The 21589-nt window shown below is 39.8% G+C and overlaps 1 long non-coding RNA gene across 1 annotated transcript in view; it reads left to right on the forward strand.

The window, feature by feature from the left end:
• The first annotated feature begins 177 nt into the window (after positions 1-177).
• The window catches only part of LOC123392343, a 105476-nt gene continuing 84064 nt past the window's right edge, over positions 178-21589 (forward strand). The window contains exon 1 of the long non-coding RNA XR_006607067.1: positions 178-316. This is a non-coding gene — a long non-coding RNA (uncharacterized LOC123392343). The remainder of the gene's footprint in view (positions 317-21589) is intronic.

Here is a 21589-nt window from a genome sequence, read left to right on the forward strand (position 1 = left end):
TGTTGATCTTCTGGGGGAGGGGCCTGGTGTAGTGATTCTCAAGTGTCTTTGCCCCAGGCGGAATTGCACCACCCTTACCAGGGGCCGGGCTGAGTAATCCACTCGGGTTTGCTTTCAGGAGCTTTTGTTCCCTGAGCGCTTTCCGTAGAGTTCCGGAGGACGGGAATACAAATGGCGGCCTCCTGGTCTCCGCCGGGAGGAGCCGAGAGCCCGGGGCTGCACTCCTCAGTGCGCCCTCAGAGAACAGCGCCCAGTTACTCCCGTCTGCCTGACCTCTGGCGGCGCTGGAGCTCACTGAGCTTGCGACCCGTTTAAGGTAACTCCGAGCTGTGAGCCCACTGTTGGCTCTGTCTCTGTAGCCGGTTCCCCATTCTAATACCTGTAAGCTCTACGACACTCAGACACCCCCGATCCTTCTGTGACCCTGCGGGACCTGAGGCCACGCTGACTCCGCGTGGGCTTCACCTCGGTTTAGCCTCTGGAGTGATGTCCCTCAGCGGAACAGACTTTTAAAAGTCCTGATTTTGTGCTCTGTTGCTCCGCCGCTTGCTGGGAGCCGGCCCCTCCCCCTGGGGTCTGTCTTCCCATCGCTTTGGATTCACTTCTCTGCCAGTCCTACCTTTCAGAGAGTGGTTGATTTTCTGTTTCTAGAATTTCTGTTCTTCTTCTCTTGGATTTCCCATTGGATTTTTAGGTGTTTGCAATCTTTAGATAAGCTATCTAGCTGATCTCCAGTTACCTGAAGTAGTCTCAGCCTGCTACTTCTCTGCCATCTTGACTGCTCCCCCCAAAATAATGAAATCTTGCTATCTGTGACAACATGGGTGGACTTTGAGGGTATCATGATAAGCAAAATAAGTCAGAGAGAGAAAAAAATACTGTATGATTTCACTTATAAGTGGAATCTAAAAAACAAATAAAATCAAAACAGAACAAAACTCATAGAGAGTGGTTTCTAGAGGGCATGGAGGATGGGGAGTGGATGAAATGGGTGAAGGGGGTCAAGAGGTATCAGCTTCCATTTATAGAATAAATTAGTCATGAGATATAATGTACAGTATAGTAACTCTAGTTAATAATATTATAGTGCATACTTGAAAGTTGTCAAGAGAGTAAATCAAGATGATGTCATATGTCAATTTTACCTTTTAAGAAATAAAATTTTAAGAGATAAGAGCCCTTACTTTAATTTGGACTGCTCTTTAAATTCCTTCTTTCTCTAAATTCCCATTTAGCAGATATCATAAGAATGCCTTAGGATGGGTGAAGCTTCTGATTTAGAAAGGATCCTCTCTTTCAGGGTCAAGGTGGAATCTAGTGAGAATGAAGGTGGGAGATGGACTATAAGACTGCCTATGCTCAAGACATTAAGAAAAATATTTTTTATTTGAGTTGGTCATTCTTCTGTGGGGGTGGAAGACCTTGGTGGCTAAAAGTAGGCTGTAGGCTTAAAGAAAGGAGCCAAAAGGGCCAAATTTTAGTCTAGGCCTTAGGAACATGGATACAGGGACTCCTTGTGGGATATACCAGGCACAGTCCTCTGTAAGTTCTATTAATTTCCTAGAGCTCCTGTAACAACATACCACAAACTGGGTGACTTAAAACAATAGGCACTTATTTTCTCATAGTTTAGGAGGCCAGAAGACTGAAATCAAGGTGTTGATAAGATTGGTTCCTTCTGGAGGCTTTGAGGGAGAGTCTGTTTCACACTTCTCTCGTAGCTACTGGTGGTTGCTGGTGATCTTCAGTGTTCTTTGTCACGGAACTATATCACTCCAATATCTGCCTCTGTTATCACATGGACTTCTTCCTCCCGTGTCTCTCTGCATGTTGCTCCTTTTCTTGTAAGGACAATAGTGATTGGATTTCGGGTTGCAATACCCTGCTTCAGTATGACCTCATTTGAGCTAATTATATGTACAAAGACCTTTTTTTCCAAACAAAATGACCTTACAAGGTTCTGAGTGGATCTAAAATTTTGGGAGACACTATTCAACCCACTACAGAAGAGTGAAAGTCTCACAGGAGTTTTTAGTCAAAGTCCTGTAGAACAAATCTTTAAAAAAATATATATTTAGAATAAATAAATTATTTTTGTAGAGTATCCATTCTTCAGATTTGCTCACAAATTTACTATGGCAGGAAGTGGTGGGTCTAGAATTTAAAATTTTTTTTTCATATCTTTATCATAATACTTTTTTCCTTGCAACCCTCATCATAATGAATATATCTAACTTTGATTGTGATTCTTTAAATTTTTAAAGGATCACCTTAGATATTTGACTTATTTAGTAATGTTCCATTTAAATGTTTTCAACTGACCAAAGTGAGTAGTTACATAGTGAAATACCATCCAAATGAAAGACTGGAGCAGGTGCATTGAGATCTCATTAAATATCAGCAATGATAGGGGCCCCTGGGTGGCTCAGTTTAAGTGTCTGCCTTTGGCTCAGGTCTTGATTCTAGGGTTCTGGGACCCAGCTCCCTGCTCAGCGGGGAGCCTGCTTCTGCCTGCTGCTTCTCCCCTCCCCCTGCTTGTGCTCTCTCTTGTTCTCAAATAAAAAAATAAAAAAATACTAATAAAAAATATCAGTGATGATTATTGAGTAGGGAGAATCAGCCAGATAACATAGAAGGAGGCTTAAGGCTTCAATCTTGAAATTCAAAATTTGCATTATTCCTCTTTAGCACTTAGATATTTCACTAACCTAATCCAAACTCTTTTTCTCTCTATACCATAAACAAAGAAATATCAAGCACTTAAAATAGTGATTAAAAAAAAAAAAAACAGGGGTGCCTGGGTGGCTCAGTGGGTTGGGCCGCTCGCTGCCTTCAGCTCAGGTCATGATCTCAGGGTCCTGGGATCGAGCTCTGCATCAAGTTCTCTGCTCAGCAGGGAGCCTGCTTCCCTCTCTCTCTCTGCCTGCCTCTCCGACTACTTGTGATTTCTCTCTGTCAAATAAATAAATAACATCTTAAAAAAAACAACAACAAAAAACACAAACCAACAATGGGAATTGCTGGTTTTGTGCTAGTATTTCTTAAAGGGAGCTGGACAAGGAGGGTATCTCAACCAGAGTTCTACCAGGAGACATTACTGTAAGCTGCATCATGGCTGTTACCTGCAGTGATTTGAAACCATAGAAACAAATCAAAGCTACTGCCAACGTTTGCACGAGCTGAGACTGCATATGCGTGACTGTTCACACTGCCAAAAATGGTAAGAGTTTTCACCAGCCAAAAATAGATTCAGGTACATTTGCCCTGTCTCAATGCGTTTGGGAACGCTGATTTATTTTGACATGCAGTCATCTCCCTGGTCTCCTGACATGGCTGAGAAAGTAACTTCAGTTGTCTTTTATGGCAATTCAACTTTTGGGCAAGAATAGGATGAGAAAAAAATAAGATTGCAAAGCTGAGCTGCAGGATGACTGTTTAGCACTATGGCTGCAAAGCAAAACCCTCTATAAAACGGTGCAGGAAATCATCCACTCTCTCTGAAAATGGCTGGCACATACCACTCAGAATGCCAAAAAGAGAGATGGAAAGCAGCCATCTTTGATACAGTGGGTGCAACAAAAGCACATTAAATTCCTGCTAGATCCACTGCCACTTGAATAAAAAGAAAACAAGATGATGGAATTGCCTGGGTGTTTAAGAATCTTACTGCTAAGGATTAGGATCTGTTTTACTTATGTTGAGAATCAGTCTTGAAAACATAAAATGTTTGGGGAAACTTTCCATTTGATATTGTATGTGAAATCCATACAAATGAAATAGAACCCAATAGAATTGGTTTTTGGAAAAGAATCATATATATGGAAAATCTTAACACAAAGGACAGGAATGATTTAGAAAAAAAGGATCAAGCTTTAGGCTTCTGCAAATGTTTCTACATTTGAATATTAGAAATCAGATAAATAGATATATCTTCAAATATTTCTTCAGAACTCTTCTACCAGAGTCATAGATTAGCAACCCAAGAGCCAAATCTATCTCTCAAGTGGGTTTCTTTTGGCTTTTACATTTTCACAAACCTGTTTTGAAACCTGTCTTTCTCCATTAAGACTGTCCTGCTGACCTTGCTCTTTGATTTCCTGCCTTTTTTTTTTTTTTTTTAAGATTTTACTTATTTGAGATAGAGCGACAGAGAGAGCATGACCCTGGGGGGTAGAGGGAGAGGGAGGAGCAGGCTCCCCACTAAGCTGGGAACACTATGTGGGGCTCAATTCCAGGACCCTGAGATCATGACCTGAGCTGAAAGCAGATGCTTAACTGACTGAACCACCCAGGTGCCCCGATTTCCTGCCTTTTGCTTGACTTTCCTCATGTGTTCAGTCACATTTCCTATGTCATTCATGGATCCATCTGATGACATTTTCTCAACCTCAGATAATTATTTTTCTCAATCTTCCAGACTGATGCTGCTTTTCTTCCTAGATTTCTGAAAACCTGTTTTTTTCCCTCTACTAAACTTGTCTTGATTACTTACAACTTGTTCTTCTGTTTTCCAACATGCTTCTCACCCTAACGTCACACAGCAAAGTAACATACAACAAGGAAACAGTGCTGACAAAACCCCGACTGATTTAGTTTCCAGGTGCTCCTCACTGTTTCACAATTGACAACCTAGAGACTGAACTGGTACCAATAGACAGGCTCCCCTCTGCCTCTATCAGGGCCATCACCTTTATCAATACTCGCTGCCTAGGAGGCATTCCTAATGACGAAGCCACAGAGCAATGAGGAAGGTGTGCCATCAGAATTCTTTGCTTCTCTCCTTCCTATTTTGCTTAAGTACCCACCCCTTCACCATACAGCCTGAACTCAAGGAAAAGCTGGCTCCTTCACCACTCAGGCAAATGTATTCTGACTACCTTCAGCCATTTGGAGGAGATCTGTGGTATCCATTTCAGGCCAAAGAGATACGGGGACAGGTCTGCCACAGACAACTGGAAAATCTTCTTTGCTTTTAAGTACGTGACACTAAAGGTGCAGACCTGTTCTACAACTTTATCTTGTTGGGATGTGATCCTTGGAAATGCTGCCAACATCTTGCTACCAGTCGAGGAAGTTGTCAATATATGAAGAGGGGCAGAATCAGGAGAATTTGCTAAGAAGCTGAACTGGGACCTTGACAAACTCTAGTTAAAGTTGTCCTACCTTTATTGGTTAAGTCACTGTGAGTCAGGGCTTCCTGGTAACCACAGCCAAAGTCATCCTAAACGAGAGTCTCCCGGATTCATCACATCTTTGTTTTGTAGGCAAAAAACTCTGACATTTATGAGTTAGACAAAGAACAGAAATCCATTTGTTCCTTTGTTATTCTTTGGAATATAAACTGTTTGTAGATAGGGATTCACCCTCTGGGAAAGTTCTTTGCGGAAGAATTACCTCAATTCTATGCCAAGAACGGTACTGTATAGTTATTGATGATTACTATGATTGATTTTTTCTTTTAACTATGGTTACAGTTTGGTTATAAATAATATACATTGTATTTGCAAAGTGATTTACAGTCTACCAAAGTGCTTTATGCGTTATTTTATTTAATTCTAGTAACAGCCCCATGAGATAGAGGAAAAGATGAAGATGCAGAAAATGGAACTCAGAAAGGTTACCTGATTTGACCAAGATCATAAATCTAGAGTATCAAGGCCAGGACTTAAATCTTGGCACTCTAACTCTGGGTCTAATGCTTTTGCAACGGAATCACTGCTAGAAGTTGGAGCAAACCAATGATTTATGGTCAAGAAACAGTTTACAGAAGAGAAGTGGTGAGGTAGCTCCAGACAAATTGTAAGGAGATGGACCTGCGTGCTCCTGGCTATGTCAGTCACTAGCTGTAAAATCTTAGGTGAATCATTACACCTCCCTGAGTCTTAATTTCAAAGAATTATATGAGATGATCTGTTATGTGCTTCCTGATCCTAACATCCTGTAATTCTGTAATCGAGAATTGCTTATGCAAATAGGGTACAAATCATGCTTTATATAAGCTACAAAGCTTCCCTTGTGACTACCAAAGAGAGATTGACTGTGTGTGTTCTGCTTGTGCTTCTCTTTGAGCCCCATATTCACGCTTCTTGAGCACCTGTGAAAATGTCAGCAGTGAACAGATGCATTGAACATCAACTTAAACTTGCTTTATAGCCCAAGTCATGGGCTTTTCATTTGTAGAATAATTTTACTCTAGAGCTGCAAACATCACCAGTTTGATGAGCTAATCTTGTCACTGTGATTCTTGGAATGGATTGAAAATGGCATGAAAAGCCAGCACCACCGAGTCTTGGGGATGCTTACTTATTAGGCACTTGAGTGGCAGGTTTCCATAATTAATTGTCCTATGACTGACTTCCCTTCACTATTCTAATGAAGCATGTGATATTTGCTGCCTCAACAGATTGAAGTTTGCAAATTTAGCACTCCAGAGGCTATTTTTTCCTAGGCAATATGTCAGCAATTTGAGAAAATTGCCATCAGGGAAACCGTGGTGCTTTGGCTGCAGTTTCACAGTCTGAAAGCTCATTTGCACACAGACAAATTATGAAGTCAGAGAGAATGTAGCACACCAGGACTTACATCTCTGGAATAGAAACTGCTCTGTGTTCAAAAATGGTAAAGTGGTGCTTTATGAGTAAACGTAAGCATCAGCTGACTACCACTAAGCAGGTGTTGCGGCTGCAGAAGGAGAAGGGCCAGAAGAGGGTGCGGGCAAGATTGGGAAAGCCCAGCTCCATGTGGCATGTAGTGGCTCTTGCCTTTGTTCTTAGAAAAGAGATGCTGGAAATTGAGTCCTTGGAGGGATGACTGTGAGTAGCAAGGTGGTGATGTAAAATTTTGTGTCAGGTATCTTTTGAAGTGACAGAAACCCAACTCACACTACTAGTCAAGTAAAATAGAATTGATTGGCTTATATAATTGGGAAGTCCCAAAGACAAGCTGTATCCACCCATTGTAACCCGGGGCTTGGATGCTATTGTCTTTCAGCTTTGCTTCTCTCTGGGCACTGGCTTCATTCTGTTGGCAAGGTCTTGGCCTGAAGAGGAAAAGTTGGCTCTAGGAAGGTTCAAGGCTCTATCCTTATTCTTTCCATCATGTGTATATCCATCCCAGGGAAGAGTCTCTTTCACCCTATTTAGCTCATAAACTGAAATTCTAAGGGATAGAGTACTCTTATTGGTTAGTCTGGATCACTGCTCATGCCTTCGGGTATAGCAGTATCATGGCTGACACCCCATCAGGACCATAGGTTGTAGGGACGGGAGTTTCTCCACAGGAAGGGATGCTGGGCAGATAAACTCAGAGTTGTACTTGAAGCTTCTCTTGAGATTAAAAAAAAAAAAAATTCACATTTAATAGTGAAGCTAAAGTTTTGAAACTAAAAGCAGAGGCAAGTTATGCACAAGTTTTTTCAAATTATCTAGAAATGCTATGCATTAAAATTAGGACAAATGAAATATTCAAAATTGAATAAAACTTGAGTCAGTCCAATTTTATTTATTGAATTCATATTTTCCCTATGAACTCATTATTAGAAGAACTATACATGAATATATACAAATTGCTAAATGCAAAATGACCAAGAATTTGAGGAATATTTAAATAATTATGAATTAGATATTTATTTCATAATGGGAGAATCTACCCTCAATTATTATTTTTTTAATTTAAAGATTTTATTTATTTATTTGATAGAGAACATGACAGCACCAGCAAGCGAGAGGGGAATGGGGGAGGGAGAAACATTCTTCCTGTTGAGCAGGGAACCCAACTCGGGACTCTATCCCAGGACCCTGAATCATGACCTGAGCCAAAGACAGATGCTTACCCTACTGAGCCACCCAGGTGACCCGTCCTCAATTATTAATTTCTGTTTCCACATTTCAGTGGTTTTAATGAATTTCAGTAGATCTGTCTAACCCATAAGATAGTGGAAACGAAGTGATCTTTAAATCTTGATAATATTAGTCATTAGATTGGGTTCCCTGCAATAGTCTCTGAGATGAATGTTTGCATGTAGATGTTTATTAAGAAAGGAAGGAAGGCAGAGAAAGAAGCTGATGTGCCCACTTGATTGCCATGACCTCAGTCCATCCTGCAGGAGTTCTGGAGCTGGAGTGACCTTCAACATTGTCCCAATTAAGGCAAGGGGGCCAGGCCTTTGTTTCTACTTTAAAGCAGGCTGACCTGGGGTAGGGAGAGGAACATGAACAGAGTCAAGGCAGCTCCCGCAGATGAGGCCAGTTCCCTGGGAGGTTCTCAGCTATGAGCCAGCAGTAGACAACACAGATTGGGGCTGAGGGCTTGAGTGACTGAGTCCTGTGGGAATGAATGCCCAGGTGCCACGGCACCCACTACTGGAGAGCATTTAATGGCACTACCCAAGTTTTAGATGTGTTTTCATTTTGGACTCTAGCTGAAAGTCTCTTCTGGCCAGAGAACCTTTGAAATTCCCACTGTCACAACAATCAAGAGAATAAAGCAGTCGGATCCAAGAATGCTAATTCTTAGAGAAGGCAGTTATTTAAAAAAGCACATAGGATAATGAATCAGATCATCCCAGTGGGAGGAAAAGAGTTTTATACAGTCATCCCAGGGTTAATAAGCAAAGACTCATCTGCAAAGGCCTCAAAGAAAAGATGAAAATATCTCAGAAAAATCTTGACACAACAGCTTGCGGAAAACAAAAGATTCTCTGGGCCCAGAGTCAGTTCTTTTAACCCAAACCACTTAATTATGATCACCAGTACCTTTCTAAGTAAGAACTAGGAGGATGTCACATTCTAGATCATTCAGTACAATTGCTGTAACTCAGGTGCCAGTTTTCCTTCTTCTTAATTGTCCTCTTATCCCGCTATATGTGGGTCAAAAGGAGGGTGTCTTATATCTATTCTCAAGTTTATGTCCAGCAAATATTCTCCGAAGTATGTTTTCCTTCTTGCCATCTCCACCTCTATTATGAGCCAGATTTTGCCTCCTAATCCAATTTTCTTGAGTGGTAACACTTTGTTCCTGTAAGAACTAAAAGGTACTCATGAGATGTCGGCAAATCATCCTTCTCTTTACTGTCGTGCCCCTTTGTTCTCCATATGAACCACACAGAAGACTGTGAGTGTGCCAGATTTCACTGATGGTTTTGGGTGACAAATGGAAATTATAGGGCAGGATGAAAAAAAAAATTTCTAAAGATGACTTTTCCTCATATTCAAAGGAAAATCATGTAAGAAATCGAATCTGCTATGGGCTAGTTACCTTACAGTTGTTGTAAACTCTTTTTCCCTCTGTCTTCACATTTGGACCTCTTTGCAAGAGCATTATTTTCTTTTTTTTTTTTTTTTTAAGATTTTATTTATTTATTTGTCAGAGAGAGAGAGAGAAAGAGAGAGAGAGAGAGAGAGGAGACAAGCAGGAAGAACAGCAGGCCGAGAGAAGCAGGCTCTTCACTGAGCAAGGAGCCTGATGCAGAACTCAATCCCAGGACCCTGGGATCGTGACCTGAGCCAAAGGCAGATGCTTAACCAACTGAGCCACCCAGAAACCCCATTTTTTTAAAATTTAAATTCAGTTAGACAAATACAGTATATCATTAGTCTCAGATGTAGTATTCTACAGTTTATCAGTTTTGTATAAAACCCAATAAGAGCATTACTTACTAAATCTGCTCATGGTGTTCCAAATTCTTTTTTGGTTGTGTGATTCGTGATGTATTTGTATTTGTTTCTAATACACACACACACACACACACATAAATGTGTGTATATATACATATATACACACACACACATACACATTTAAAGCTGTACATACTTTATATATATAACTTGATGAGTTTGGGAGTAAGTGTACACTTGTGAAACCATTACTACTCCCTATGTAGTTTTTAGGTAATTCTGTCTTTACTCATGAGGTTGACATTCCCTCAAGATTCACACTTTCCTTCTCAGCAGTATTATTAAGCAAATCTAAATGGATCAGTTCAGAATGAAATTTGGCAGGGCTCATGCAGGACGGTCTTTAGTGGATGGTGCTCTAAGTCCTAAGGCACTTTGGAAGTAAGAATGACTGTACCAGAGACCTTGGTACCCCAGAACCCTGAAGAACTGATCAGACACTCAAGATTCGTCCTCTTCAAGCTTTCCACCGGTGTGAGTTGTAGGCTTCTCTTTATTCTTTCACTTGTCTGACAAATAACTGTTGAATCTCCCACTTTCTTTCCAAAAAACCAAAATCACCCACGCGAACTCCTTCCAAGACAGTCCATACTTTTATGAAAGAAGAAAAACGTTTTCTTATTGTCAAATTTGTGAAGTCAAATTATTCTCCAAATGCACAGTTGATATTATCATGGAGTATTTCATTTAGTCCCATCCTGTTCCCCAGTTTTGAATTATGTAGAGTTCTGTCTATTAGAAATACAGGAAGCTGACCATTTACTGAGTATTTCATTTTCAGCATACCTCTAGCTATGTAATGACAACGGAAACTACCTTTTTTCAAGGGTTTGATTAAATTATTTGTTAGGAGTCTATCTTGGGAAGTAAGGATATAGAGACCTACCTTCCTAGATATGTGGGACAAATTTTATGTAATTCTCATGTTAGAGTTGGTTTAGTTACTTTCATAATTTTTTTTAATTTTAATTTTAAAGATTTTTATTTTTAAGTAATCTCTACACCCAACATGGGGCTTGAACTCACAACCCAGAGATCAAGAGTCTCATGCTCTGAGTCAGACAGGTGGCCCAGGTTAGTTACTTTCAGTAAGTTCCTTTATATTCCTAGGAAATCCTCCACATGTTTATCTATCTATCTATCTATCTATCTATCTATCTATCTATGCCTAAACCTAATGGACACTGCATTTTTTAAAGATTCTGATATCCAAAGTTGAGGAATACCAAGTAAGTAGTTCCTGTTAAAGAATTCTGTCCAGGTGTGCTATACTTAATTCTAATTCACCTGGAATATTCTTTGGTTTTTAGTAAAGAAGCATCCCAGATGATTTAGGTAATTTAGGGTGCTTATTTGAAATAAGACTGCTGCTTTATTTAATATGTTTTATTCATTTTTTCTCTCTCCCTCTCTTTTTAAAATATTTTATTTATTTATTTTAGACAGCGAGAGAGAGAGAGAGAGCGCGCATGAGTAAGGGAGAGGGGGAGAGAGAGAAGCAGGTTCCTGGCTGATCAAGGAGCCCAATGCAGGGCTCAATCCCAGGGTCCTGGGATCATGATCTGAGCCGAAGGTAGATGCTTAACTGACTAAGCTATTCAGGTGCCCCTATTCATTTGTTTCTTAATGTGAGCATGATAAAATACTGAAAGTATGTTCCTTCTCCTTTTTCATTTTTGAAATATTTAGTTTGTCTGTAGTAAGGTTGAAAAAGATCAGAGATATTAAGCAATCAGTCATTATCAGAAACAAAGCTGCAGACAGAAGTGTGGAGGCTGGGTCATAGAGAATCTTGTATTCCATGCTAAAAAGGTTTAGATGTAAAGTTAATTGCTAAAGGCAGTGGAAGTCCCTTGAAGACTTTTATATAGTAGAGTGACAAGACTGTGTTTTAGAAAGATTAGGCTGGTGGCAGTGTGGAAAATGAATTTAAGAAGAATTTATCCATTCCTTCATTATGAGTGTTATGTTCTCTCAGGGAGCTTACATTTTTTGAAGGACACAAAGGCCAAACAACATAATGAATTATTTATTTACAATTGTAATAAATGCTATGAATGAGGAGTATAGATTTCAATAAGAGTGTTAAAGGAAGAAACTGGCTTGGGGAAGAATTTCAGGGAAGACTTTCTAGAGAATAAGATTCAAGACATAGGGACAAATTATGTCTTTGCCTGATAAGAATAACGAGGTTGGGTAGAATTGGATCTGTTGGAGAGGTAATCACAAAATAGCATAGAACAGAATAAACAAAGAGTTGGTACTGCATATAAGAGGGGAACTAGGACCTTGGGGAAGATACACAGTATCTGGGTTAGTCAATGTGGTGGATTATGTGGTGTTCATAGATAAGGCATATAGGAGAATGAGAATAGTGAGATTGAGAGACGGGGGAAAAATGTTGATTTTGGAGTGTTCATGGATCCAGTTGGTTTAAATGCCCAATAAGTAATTGCATATATGAATTTGGAATAAAAGAGAAAAATTTGTACTGGACTATAATTATAGTTTTTTTGCTTATTAAAATGTAGCTGATAACTAGGGTTACAGGATTAGAAGAAATTCTTTTTAAAAAGATTTTAGTGAGATAGAGAGCAGAAGGGGGGTGAGGGGCACAAGGAGAAGCAGTTCCCTGCTGAACAGGGAGCCCAGTGTGGGGCTTGATCTGAGGACCTGGGGATCATGACCTGAGCTGAAGGCAGACTCTTAACTGACTGAGCCACTCAGGGGCCCTGGAAGAAATAGTTTATAAATTATTTTTAGAGTGAAAATAGAAGAAACTCAGTGAAGAATCTTGAAAAATATTAACATCTTAAAAATTAAAAGTATAAGAGGAACTCATGGGGAATACCAAAGAGGAACAAATAGAACATCAGGGAGGAAACCCGGATATTGTGGTTTGTGGAAGACAGGGGAGGGAGGCACTGGTGTCAATTGCTAAGGAGGTCAAGTATGATAATGAAACTAGCAATCAGATTTAATAAAGATGTCACTTGGTGAAACAGTTTCCATGGATGACAGCAGAGGCAGGATTGTAGTAGCTAAATAATCACTGGGAAATAAGGAGCTAGAGAAACAAATGTAGATGATTAGTTCAATATTCTTGGTACTTGAGAGAGGAAAGAGGTTGTCATGAAAAGGTGTAATAGGGTTTAAGTACTTCAAAAAAATTTTTTTTCTTTTTAATTTCTTCTTCTTTTTCTTCTCTTAGCTTATAGAGATCTGAGCATGTGCCATGGTAAAAGCCAGTCAGAGAGGTAATGATCAGAAGAGATGTAGGACGTTGGGGTTTCGTGGCAAGAGTGAAGTCCCACAGGCTGAGAGAGGTCCAAGATGGTGGAAGAGTAGGAGACCTAAATTTCATCTGGCTCCTGGAATTCAGTTAGATAACTATGAAGCCATTCTGAACACCTATAAACTCAACTGGAGAACAAAGAAAAGAATAGCTGCAACTCTAGGAATAGAAAATCTACCACTTTCTGCAAGGTAGAAGGTGTAGAGAAGTGAATCTGAAGTGATGTATGGGAACATAGATTGCAGGGTGGGTGGGGGTGAGGAGCGGGCGGAAAGGCCAGCCTCCATCAGCCGGCTACCGGCAAGGGACAGAGCAGGGGAGCACAAAATTGAAACTTTTAGAAGTCTGCTCCACGGTGGGACATTGCTCTAGAGGCTAAGTGGGGATGGAGCCCTCATGGAGACAGTGTGGTCTCAGGACCCGCAGGGTCACAGAAAGACTGGGGGTGTCTGAGTGTGGAAGACTTCCCAGGGATCAGAGCAAGGAAGCCAGCTACAGAGATGGAACTCAGGAAGGGCTCTCGGCTCAGGGTTACCTTAAACTGTGATCTGAGACACACTCAGGCCACTACTCTTCTAGCAGGAACCCCACAAGCAGCAGATCCAGAGAGACTCCCTCCTTCCTCCTCTGTAAGCAGCAGCATGGCAGGAATCTGCTGGGTTTGGAGATTCCAAATGGGGCTGTGTGCCAGAGATAGAAACACTTGATCACAGGCCAGGTGAGCACGGAGTGAGGCTGGAGACCAGGGAGACAGGAGGGATTGACCGAGTACCTCTGAGGGTACACTGAGGAGTGGGGCCCTGAGCTCTCAGCTCCTTTGGGGCCAAAGATTAGGAGGCTGCTATTTTCATTCCCCTCCTCTAAAGCTGTAGGGGAAGCGTTTACAGAACAAAAGCTACAAAGAGCAAAACTGAGTGGATTACTTAGTGTGGCCCCTGAAAAGGATGGTGCAATTCTGCCTTGGGCAAAGATGTTTGAGGATCACCACAACAGGCCCCTCCCCCAGAAGATCAGCAAGAATATTCAGCCAAGACCAAGTTTACTGATAAATGAAAATTGCAAATCTCCAGTGCTAGGGGAATACAGCCCAAAGAATTCATGGTTTCACCCTCCCCCCTGCCCTGTGATTCCTTAGTCTTTCAACTTTAATTTTTAAAAAATATTTATTTATTTATTTGACAGACAGAGATCACAAGTAGACAGAGAAGCAGGCAGAGAGAGAGAGAAGGAAGCAGGGTCCCTGCTGAGCAGAGAGCCCGATGTGGGGCTCCATCCCAGGACCCTGAGATCACGACCTGAGCTGAAGGCAGAAGCTTTAACCCACTGAGCCACCTAGGTGCCCCCAACTTTAATTTTTAAAATTTTCTTTACTTTTTTATTTTTTCTTTATTTTTGAATTATTCTTCTTTTCTTTTCAACCAACTTCTTATCAATTTCTTTTTAAAAATATTTTTAAATTCTCATTTTTCAGTCATAGTCTAGTCCTTAATTGTATTTAACCTTATTTTGTGTGTGTGTATAGACATATTCACACATGTATATGTGTGTGTGTGTATATATATATATTTTTTTTTCTTTCTTTAAAATAGTGGGATGCACTTTCTTCTAACAGACCAAAATATACCCAAAATCTAGTGTATGGCTCTGTTCTATTTACCTGCCTGATCACATTCTCTCTCTCTCAATCTCTCTCCTTTTTTTTTTTTTTTTTGGGATATATAACATTTTTTTTTATCTTTTGAAATTAAAAAAAATTTTTTTTATTAACACATAATATATTATTTGCTCCAGGGGTACAGGTCTGTGAATCTTCAGGCTTACACACTTAACAGCACTCACCATATCACATACCCTCCCCAATGTCCATAACTCAACCACCCTCTCCATACTCCTCTCCCCCTGGCAACCCTCAGTTTGTTTTGTTAGATTAAGAGTCTGTTATGGTTTGTTTGTCTCCCTCCTGATCCCATCTTGTTTCATTTTTTCCTTCCCTAACCCCAACCCCCCACTTTGCCTCTCAAATTCGTCATATCATGGAGATCATATGATAATTGTCTTTCTCTAATTGACATATTTTGCTAAGCATAATACACTCTAGTTCCATCCATATCATTGCAAGTGGCAAGATTTCATTTCTCTTGATGGCTGCATAGGATTCCTATATATATATATATTCACATATATATATACACACACATATGTAAAATCTCTTCTTTATCCATTTATCTGTAGAGGGACATCTAGGTTCTTTCCATAGTTTGGCTATTGTGGACATTGCTGCTATAAATATTCGGGTGCATGTGCCCCCTCGGATCAAGCATTTGTATCTTTAGGGTAAATTCCCAGTAGTGCAACTGCTGGGTGGTAGGGTAGCTCTATTTTCAACTTTCTGAGGAACTTCCATGCTGTTTTCCAGAGTGGCTGCACCAGCTTGCCTTCCCACCAACAGTATAGGAGGGTTCACCTTTCTCCGCATCCTTTCCAACATCTGTCATTTCCTGACTTGTTAATTTTAGCCATTCTGACTGGTGTGAGGTGATGTCTCATTGTGGTTTTGATTTGTATTTCCCTGATGCTGAGTGATATGGAGCACTTCTGCATGTGTCTGTTGGCCATCTGGATGTCTTCTTTGCAGAAATGTCTGTTCATGTCTTCTACCTATTTCTTGATTGGATTATTTGTTCTTTGGGTGTTGAGTTTGCTAAGTTCTTTATAGATGTTGGACACTAGCCCTTTATCTGATATATTGTTTGCAAATATCTTCTCCCATTCTGTCAGTTGTCTTTTGGTTTGTTTCCTTTGCCGTGCAAAAGCTTTTGATCTTGATGAAGTCCCAATAGTTCATTTTTGCCCTTGCTTCCCTTGCCTTTGGCGATGTTTCTAGGAAGATGTTGCTGGGGCTGAGGTTGAAGAGGTTGCTGCCTGTTCTCCTCAAGGATTCTAATGGAGTCCTTCTCACATTGAGGTCTTTCATCCATTTTGAGTCTATTTTTGTGTGTGATGTAAGGAAATGGTCCAGTTTCATTCTTCTGCATGTGGCTGTCCAATTTTCCCAACACCATTCATTAAAAAGACTGCCTTTTTTTCCATTGGATATTCTTTCCTGCTTTGTCAAAGATTAGTTGACCATAGAGTTGAGGGTCTATTTATGGACTCTCTATTCTGTTCCATTGATCTATGTGTCTGTTTTTGTTCCAGTACCATACTGTCTTGATGATGACAACTCTGTAATAGAGCTTGAAATCTGGAATTGTGATGCCACCAATTTTGGCTTTCTGTTTCAACATTCCTCTGGTTATTAGGGGACTTTTCTGGTTCCATATAAATTTTAGGATTATTTGTTCCATTGCTTTGAAAATAAAATGATGGTATTTTTGATAGGGATTGCATTAAATGTTTAGATTGCTTTAGGTAGCATAGACATTTTCACAATATTTTTTCTTCCCATCCATGGGCATGGAACGTTTTTCCATTTCTTTGTGTCTTCCTCAATTTTTTTCCTGAGTACTTTATAGTTTTGTGAGCATAGATTCTTTGCCTCTTTGGTTAGGTTTATTCCTAGATATCTTATGGTTTTGGGTGCAATTGTAAATGGAATTGACTCCTCATTTCTCTTTCTTCTGTCTTGCTATGGGTGTGTAGAAATGCAACTGATTTCTGAGCACTGATTGTATATCCTAACAGTTTACTGAATTCCTTTAGGAGTTCTAGCAGTTTTGGAGTGTTGTCTTTTGGGTTTTCCACATAAAGTATTCATATCATCTGCAAAGAGTTAGAGTTTGACTTCTTCTTTGCTGATTTGGATGCCTTTAATTTCTTTTCATTGTCTGATTGCTGAGGCTAGGACTTCTAGTGCTATGTTGAATAGCAGTGGTGATAATGGACATCCCTGTCATTTCCCTGACCTTAGTGGAAAAGCTCTCAGTTTTTCTCCATTGGGATAATATTCGCTGTGGGTTTTTCATAGATGGCTTTGATGGTATTGAGGTATATACCCCTACACTTTGAAGAGTTTTGATCAAGGAAGGATGCTGTACTTTGTCAAATGCTTTTTCAGCATTGATTGAGAGTATCACATGGTTTTTGTTCTTTCTTTCATTAATGTATTGTATCACATTGATTGATTTGTGGATGTTGAACGAATCTTGCAGCCCTGGAATAAATCCTCTTGGTCATGGTGAATAATCCTTCTAATGAACTGTTTGATCCTATTAGCTAGTATTTTGGTGAGAATTTTCACATCTGTGTTCATCAAGGATATTGGTCTGTAATTCTCTTTTTTGATGGGGCCTTTGTCTGGTTTTGGGATCAAGGTAATGCTGGCCTCATAAAATGAGTTTGGCAGTTTTCCTTCCACTTATATTTTTTGGAAGAGTTTCAGGAGAATAGGTATTAATTCTTCTTTAAATGTTTGATAGAATTCCCCAGAGGAAGCCCTCTGGCCCTGGACTCTTGTTTGTTGGGAGATTTTTGATGACTGCTTCAATCTCCTTACTGGTTATGGGTCTGTTCAGGTTTTTTTTGTCCCCCTAGTTCAGTTTTGGTAGTTTATACATCTCTAGGAGTGCATCTTCCAGGTTGTCAAATTCATGATTGTATTAATTTGGGTCCTTTCTCTTTTCTTTTTGATAAGTCTGGCCAGGGGTTTATCAATCTGTTTAATTCTTCCAAAGAACTAGCTCCTAGTTTCATTGTTTTGTTCTACAGTTCTTTTTTTTTTTTTTTTAGATTTTATTTATTTATTTGACACACAGAGAGAGATCACAAGCAGGCAGAGAGGCAGGCAGAGAGAGGGAGGGACGCAGGTTCCCCACTGAGCAGAGAGCACCATGCGGGGTTCAATTCCAGGACACTGAGATCATGACCTGAGCTGAAGGCAGAGGCTTAGCCCACTGAGCCACCCAGGTGCCCCTGTTCTACAGTTCTTTTGATTTCTATTTCATTGATTTCTGCTCTGATCTTTATTATTTCTCTTCTGCTTCTGGATTTAGGGTTTCTTGCTGTTCTTTCTCCAGCTCCTTTAGGTGTAGGGTTAGGTTGTATACTTGAGACCTTTATTGTTTCTTGAGAAAGGCTTGTATTGCTATATACTGTCCTCTCAGGACTTCCATTTCTGTGTCCCACAGATTTTGAACCGTTGTGTTTTCATTATCATTTGTTTCCATGATTTTTTACAATTCTTCTTTAATTTCCTGTTTGACCCATTTATTCTTTAGTAGGATGCTCTTTAGCCTCCATGTATTTGAATTCTTTCCAACTTTCCTCTTGTGATAGAGTTCTAGCTTCAGAGTATTGTGTTCTGAAAATATGCAGGGAATGATCCCAATCTTTTGATACCACTTGCGACCTGATTGACCCAGGATGTGATCTATTGTGGAAGATGTTCCATGTGCACTAGAGAAGAATGTGTATTCTGTTGCTTTGAGATGGAATGTTCTAAATATATCTGTGATGTCCATCTGTTCCAGTGTGTCATTTAAGGCCTTTATTTCCTCTTTGATTTTTTTTTATTTTTTAGAAACTAAGTTATCTTAGATAAAATGGGCAAATTCCTATATTTGCTACTCAATCAGGTGTTATTTTTTAAAAAGATTTTATTTATTTATTTGACAGAGATCACAAGTAGGCAAAGAGAGGGAGAGGATGAAGCAGGCTTCCTGTAGAGCAGAGAGCCCAACGTGGGGCTCGGTCCCAGGACCCTGGGATCATGGCCTGAGCTGAAGGCAGAGGCTTTAACCCACTGAGCCACCCAGGCGCCCCTCCTTTCTGATCTTTTGCTGGGATATCTATTTCAGTGAGTGGGGTGTTAAAATCCCCTACTTTTATTGTCTTATTGTTGATGTTTCTTTGATTTTATTATTAATTGGTTTATATAGTTGGCTGCTCCCATTTTAGGGGCATAGATATTTAAAATTGTTAGATCTTCTTGTTGGACAGACCCTTTGGGTATGATATAGTGTCCTTCCTCATCTCTTATTATAGTCTTTGACTTAAAAATCAATTTATCTGATATATGGATTGCCACCCCAGCTTTCTTTTTTTGGCCATAAGCAAGGTAGATTGTTTTCCATCCCCTCACTTTAAATCTGGAGGTGTCTTTGGGTCCAAAATTAGTTTCTTGTAGACAGCATATTGATTTTTTTTTTTTAAATCCATTCTGATAAACTGTGTCTTTTGATTGGGTCATTTTAGCCCATTTATATTCAGGGTAACTACTGAAAGATATGAATTTAGTGCCATTGTATTGCCTATAAGGTCACTGTTACTGTATATTGTCTCTGTTCCTTTCTGGTCTACGACTTTCAGGCTCTCTCTTTGCTTAGAGGACCCCTTTCAATATTTCCTGTAGAGCTGGTTTGGCGTTTACAAATTCTTTTAGTTTTTGTTTGTCCTAGAAGCTTTTTATCTCTCCTTCTATTTTCAGTGATGGCCTAGCTGGATATAATATTCTTGGCTGCATATTTTTCTCATTTAGTGCTCTGAATATATCATGCCAGTTTTTTCTGGCCTGCCAGGTCACTGTGGATAAGTCTGTTGCCAATCTAATATTTCTACCATTGTATGTTACAGACTTCTTGTCCCAAGCTGCTTTCAGGATTTTCTGTTTGTCACTAAAACTTGTAAGTTTTACTCTTAGATGACTGGGTGTGGACCTATTTTTATTGATTTTGAGGGGGGTTCTCTGTGCCTCCTGGATTTTGATGCTTGTTCCCTTTGTCACATTAGGGGAATTCTCCACTATAATTTGCTCCAATATACCTTCTGCTCCCTCTCTCTTTCTTCTTCTTCTGGAATCCCAATTATTCTAATATTGTTTTATCTTACGGTGTCACTTATCTCTTGAATTCTCCCTTCATGGTCCAGTAGTTGTTTGTCTATCTTTTGCTCAGCTTCTTTATTCTTCATCATTTGGCCTTCTGTATCAGTAATTCTCTCTTCTGGCTCATTTATCCTAGCAGTAAGAGCCTCAATTTTTTATTGCCCCTCATTAATAGCTTTTTAGATTTTAGTTCTTTCTTTCTCCAGAAAGCATTTTTTAATGTCTTCCATGCCTTTTTCAAGCCCAGATAGCACCTTGAGAATCATCATTCTGAACTCTAGATTGACATATTAGCAATGTCTGTATTGATTAGGTCCCTAGCCATCAGTACTGCCTCTTTTTGTTTGTTTGTTTGTTTGTTTTGTGGTTAGTTTTTCTGCCTTGTCATTTCATCTAGATAAGTATATATGAATGAGAGAATAAAATACTAAAAGGGTAGCAAAGACTCCAGAAAAATGTACGCTAACCAAATCAGAAGCGACCCCAAATTGGGGGGGGGGGAAGGGGGTAATAAAGAAATTTAAAAATTAAAAAAAAACATATATATATTAGACTGGTGAATAGAAGGGAGCCACCTACTTGATTTGGGGTGTATTTTGGTCTCTTAGAATTAACTACCTCCCAAAATTTTAAAGAAAGGAAAACTTATATATATACCAAAATAAGAGTAAACATGATGAAGGGATGGAATATGACTGTAAAGATGAAAATAAAAAAAAATTCTAAAAAAAAGAAATGATAAGTTGGAAAAAGAAAGAAAAAGAAAGTGGAGAGAAATTGTTCAGGCTGGAGACTGGAACAAATCCCTGTGCTAGATTTAGGGTATATTTTGATCTATTGGAAGAAATTGTATCACAAAATTTTTTAGAAGAAAAAACCCTATATGTATACAAAAATAAAGTTAGATGCAATGAAGGGTTAAAAATGAGTATAATAATAAAGATTTTAAAAGATTTTTTAAAGAAAGTTATTGTTAAGATAAACTAGTTAAAAAACGTTAGAAGAGATAAGAGGAAAAATTAAAAAAATTAGAAGAAAAAATAAAATTAAAAAAATTTAATCAACTTCGCAAGACTAAAGAATCATGGGGAGAAAGCCATGAATTCCATGCTTTGTTTTCTCCTCCTCTGGAATTCCGCTTTTCTCCTTGATCAGCGAACTTGGTCTTGGCTGGATATTCTTGCATATCTTCTGGGCAGAGGTGTCTGTTGCATTAATTCTCCAATGTCTTTGCCAGAGGCAGAATTGTTCCTCTGGGGCTGGGCTAACTAATCTCGGTTTTGCTCTTGGGAGTTTTTGTTCCCTGAATGCTTTCTGTAGAGCTCTGGAGCACAGGAATGAAAATGGCGGTCTCCCAATCTCCAGCCCAGAGGAGCTGAGAGCTCTGGGCTCCACTCCTCAGTGCACCCTCGGAGAAAAGCGGTCAATCACTCCTGTCTCCCTGGCCTCCAGCCACACTCCGAGCTCACCCAGCCTGTGACCGAGCATTTCTGTCTCTGGTGCACAGCCCCATTTGGAGTCTCAAAACACAGCAGACTCCTGCCTCCAGAGAAGGAAGGTGAGTCTCCCCGGATCTGCCACTTGTGGGGTCCTTGCTCAAAGTGGAGTGGTCCGACTGTGCCGTGGATCACAGTTTAAGGTACCCCCAACCTGAGAACTCACTCCTCAGCTCCATCTTTGTAGTCAGCTTCCCTGCTCCAATACCTGGGAGCTCTGCCACACACAGGCACCCCTCCCCCCATGGTCTATCTTCCTGTTACTTTGGGTTCACTTCTCTGCACATCCTACCTTTCAGAAAGT

The sequence above is a fragment of the Mustela putorius genome, unplaced genomic scaffold, assembly GCF_011764305.1.
Source record: "Mustela putorius furo isolate JIRA1106 unplaced genomic scaffold, ASM1176430v1.1 tig00000508_pilon_pilon_pilon, whole genome shotgun sequence".
Taxonomy (NCBI): Eukaryota; Metazoa; Chordata; class Mammalia; order Carnivora; family Mustelidae; genus Mustela; species Mustela putorius.